General features: G+C 37.9%; 1 long non-coding RNA gene across 1 annotated transcript; it reads left to right on the top strand.

The window, feature by feature from the left end:
* Window positions 1–2,961: 2,961 nt before the first annotated feature.
* Window positions 2,962–3,901, top strand: LOC126598449 (uncharacterized). Its single transcript, XR_007614831.1, has 2 exons — window positions 2,962–3,402; window positions 3,529–3,901. It is a non-coding gene; the product is annotated as an uncharacterized LOC126598449 (long non-coding RNA).
* Window positions 3,902–4,446: the final 545 nt, after the last annotated feature.

The raw sequence follows: 4,446 nt of genomic DNA, 5'->3' as shown, positions 1-4,446 counted from the left end.
GAAAAAAAGAAGAAGATAGAGTTTAAATAAATTAAAAAAGATTTATCGTAATTTGATTTACTACTCAGCAGCCCAACCTAATCGGCCTAAGTGCACAAATCAACTGCCCAGCTTATAAAGTTCTAGGGCTTTGCTTTCAAATAGTTCGTTTCCAAAACTCAGAAAACCCAAATCTCAATGCCTCTTGAGAGGGGGTTGGATCCTCAGAATTTGTGAAGTGTTCAAAGGAGTATTTATCGTTGTTGAGATCTTAGATCGATAGACCATCGTTATGTCAATTTTCAACTGTTAATATGTTATCATTATGGTATCGTTTCTCTCTTGTGACTAGTTGCTTGTTTAGTGAGTGGAAGAAATGTTCTTGAACAAATTTGGAGCTCGGCAACGATGTGTGACAAAATTGGGGCATGTTATTGAGCAGTTATGGATGAGTTCCATAGCAAATATCGCAAATCCTGACCGAGGTTCTAGTTGTTGAAAATTAAGGGATCAACTTGGCGACCTTCACTTAGCATTCATACCTCATATTAAAATTAAGAGTAAAATGTTGCTTACCTCCCTAAACTATCATGTAAGTGCCAATTTTTCCAACCAATTTACCTTGTAAACTATGACCAATGTTATCCTTACCGATAAGTTTTTCACTTTCAATTAGGTATCGGGGCTTAGTTACAGGTTTTTTCGTTTGTTTTTCTTTATTTTCATTTTCATTATTATTTTACCTTGTTAAATGGCAAATTTGCCTTTATTTAAGGGGAAGTTGGATGAAAAATGAAAAGGTGCAAAAGAACTTCTCGGTTTCACAGCCAAATCGGCTTTCAATGATGATGAGTTGTTGGAGTTGCCCACACTCTAAATGTTCTTGCTCACAATAACTTCACTCCGGGCTGATTCTCAACAATTACTCTTAGCATCTTTTGCGTTGGTGGTTGATTTTGGTGATCATCACCAAAGGAGTCACCACATATGCCTCCACCAAACCCACTGAAAACAGACATTCTCGCAAATATTCCAAATCGAACAGCTCACTAAACACAATCATTCGAGATTGAGGAACGAAAAGATTGCGAATTTACGGGGGACTCAAGAAATGCATTGACCTTATATAGACAAGGGATTAAGGATTTCAAAGGAATTACAGGCTTTCCCTTTTAAAATCCAAGTTCCTAGTAAATGTAGGTTCTGGTATGGAAATTATGTGGTATTCCTAGTTTATTCATGAGTAGTGATTTTCCTCAGTGGCTTTAATAATTGTTTAGCTTAAGAAAAAATTAAATTAAATTAAAAGAAAAAGGATTTATCTTTGATTCGCAACCCACCTGACCAAATTAGAGCGGTGGAGAATCACATCTAGTGCTTCATCTTTATATCCTTTTTTTCGTTGGTGAATCCTCCGGTGCTTGAAGGGGCAGGAAATCCACTTACACCCGTAGCTTTATCACAAGAAAGACCAAATATGAGTTGAAGATTCTTTGACCATATTCATAAATCTCCCTCATCATAATATTATATGTTTCCAACTACTTTGTAAACTAGAGAGAAGGATTCTCTCCCCTCCCCCCATCTCTTTCCCTCCTCTCCTTTCACATGTTTTTGTCTTATTGTCTCTATAAAAAAAAATCAATATAAGATATTGACGTATCTTAACCGTAATCATTCAAGTAGGAGGGGAGGAAAAAAAAGAGATTAGGAGAAGAGGAAATCCTCCTGATGCATGCCTTACAATTTTTGGTACAACTAAAAAGGTTAATATTTCTTGTGTTTGATTGATAATTAGTCAACTACGCGTATTTAAATAACTAGAAAAATCTTGAATTCTTATATAAACGTAATTTATCATAAACAATTATTTGGACTAGTAACATTCAATTCTCACATTTTAGAAAGAAAAAAAAAATTAATGTTCATTAATCAAAGTGAAAGTTATTGATTGATATAAAGAAACAAGAATGTTAAAAAAGGATTATCATACGTTAGGTGTTCAAAAATAAAAGTCAAAAGTTGAATATTCCAAAAGATGATCGCTTGCGTGAGCAGACTGACTGACTGACCAAAACGGCGTCGAGCTTAAGCAAATGAATGTTAACGCAACCAGTAACCACCCTTCCCTCCAAGAACTCGCAATTCCCCAAGCTAATGGGACCCATCCTCCTTGGTATCTAACGGCTCAAATCAAGGCATCTTCCTTTCTGTACGCAAAGAAAAAACCACTCTAACCTACTCTCCCCCTCACCCTACCTAATGGTGCACCTACCTCTATCAACGGGACCAACCTTTACCTCTCAACACTCACCCTTCAGTTCACGTCAACAATTTTTTAAATAAGGGACCAGTTGAGCCTTAGGGCTCTATAGAAGACTGAAAAATGATTTAGAAGGTCCTCTGGAGACCCTGTAATGGGTAGTGTTAGAAGAAACGTCAGTTTGCTAGGGCTCGACAAGTGATGCTTGACAAGCCTAGACACATGGCTCGACACGTCTCAACAAATGTCAACATGCCAACAAATGCTTGACAAAATGCCTTGGTAAAAAAACTTAATAGAAATAGATTGGAATTCGAAAAAAAAAAAATTTGACACATTATTTGAATCCAAAATAGTTTTGATCTCTACACTAGATTCCCCTATGAGGTATGAATCATGGATCAGCCACTAAAACATGCCCTGAAATGCTTACTTGTTTAGTTGTTCGATCCAAGTTATTGAGTTCTTCATCGTACATCTAGCTGTTTAATTACGTGGTCCAAACTAGGAGAAATTTTTAGTTGTGACGGAAACACAAGTGGTACACCACTTGTTTTAATAGGAGTGATAAAAAAAATTTATTTTTTAAGTTATTAACTTTTTAACACACATATCCAATCATTTGTATAGTGATACGTGATGTACCGTCCCGTGTACCGGTTAAATTTAAAAATCTCTTCCAAACTGGGGAGCGTAAACCTTTCGATGTCAGATTTTTTGCGAATCAAACACCAGGCAATCACAACCATCCATCCATCCGACCAGCCAAAAACGCTAGCGTGACAAAGAATCTCCACACGAAGCCGGATCTAAATTTAAAATTAAATCCCGTTAAATGCGGTGAAAGTCGCCCACACCAGGGAACGCGTATAAATAACGGCCCGGCAGAGGCGCCAGCCAAAGCCTCTCTCCGCAACGGAAAATTAAGAAGAAAAAAAAAGAGAGAAGGAAATCGCAAAGTTCGGGTTAGAGATCCGGCGAGCCTCGTCGGGTTTCGACCACCTGAATTCGAATCATTAGTTTTCGGAGCCCCGAAACGCACCGTTTCTCTCCTCTCGTCGACTTCGAGTTCTCCGAAAATGAAGGGCTCGGGCCCTCTGGTCGCATCGGTAGTCGCCGCCTCCACCATGGCTCTGACGACGTCGTCTTCGTCCAACCAGGTACGCACAAAATTACAAAATGCTGCAAAGTTTGGATTTTGCTTTGAATTTCGTGAAATTGGATTAATGGATCTGTTATTATATCGGAACTTTAATCTAATTACGGCGTTAATTGCTTTTGATTAGGGTTTTTCTTCCCCGGCGTCGAAGAACTGCGGGAAAAATTCGCATACGGCGTCGGACAAGGATAAGTTCGAGCCGAGATTCGACGGTTTGAGGTTCATTGAGACGCTGGTGACGGCGCACAGATGATTAATTTGACGGCGGAGCTCTAGAGTTAGTTGTAATTCCCGCCATTAGAATTCAGAGGAAAAAAAACCTTGTACTTCCTTTTCTTTCCCCTTTAGTTTTTCTTATTTTTCCAAAGTTGAAGACTTTGGCGTTGATTTGTGATTGGGTCTCTTTTGGGTGTTTAATTTGGGTTCTCCAATCTCATAATTCACATCAATTAGCATTTAATCTTATATTAATTAAATGAGAAGGTTTTTTTCTTATTTAATTTCAATTTTTTTTTAATTTGGGGGTTGTATCGGGAATCTTCGTGATTTTCAGAAGTACATGTGTCATGGTTTGTACTTCCGTTTTAAATTGTCGGTAGGGAGTAGGGGTTTCTTGCTCGGATGGGGAATTCTCTTCTTTCTCTCTACTTTTTTTCCCTCTCTACAAAAGTAAAATCTTTAGCCTTCAAACAAGAGGAGAGAAAAATGGAAGGAAAAAAAGAGACGAGAGAATGCTTATATGCGGTCGAAATTATTTGGAATGCATAAACATACGCTTCCGGTTCCAGTTGGTGGTTTTTCAGAGTTGGAATTACGGTTTTTTTGGACGTTTTGTTAATTGTTAATTGTGTGTTTAATTTGCTTAATTAGAACCGATTTGCTGGGTTTGATTTTTGTTTCACGATTTCTTATAACCCAACGTGCTGGGTTTGCTTAGTTTGCCCTGTATGAGTTTTAAATTGGAATTAAAGAATAAAACCAGAGGCGACAGACTTGAACAAAATGTTTAAAATCGTACAGGTTAACGGAAGTTGAATACTTCGAG

Source organism: Malus sylvestris, chromosome 14, assembly GCF_916048215.2.
Source record: "Malus sylvestris chromosome 14, drMalSylv7.2, whole genome shotgun sequence".
In the NCBI taxonomy this organism is placed as follows: domain Eukaryota; kingdom Viridiplantae; phylum Streptophyta; class Magnoliopsida; order Rosales; family Rosaceae; genus Malus; species Malus sylvestris.
Note: the sequence above shows the minus strand (reverse complement) of the source record. Positions and strands in the feature narration are given on the sequence as shown.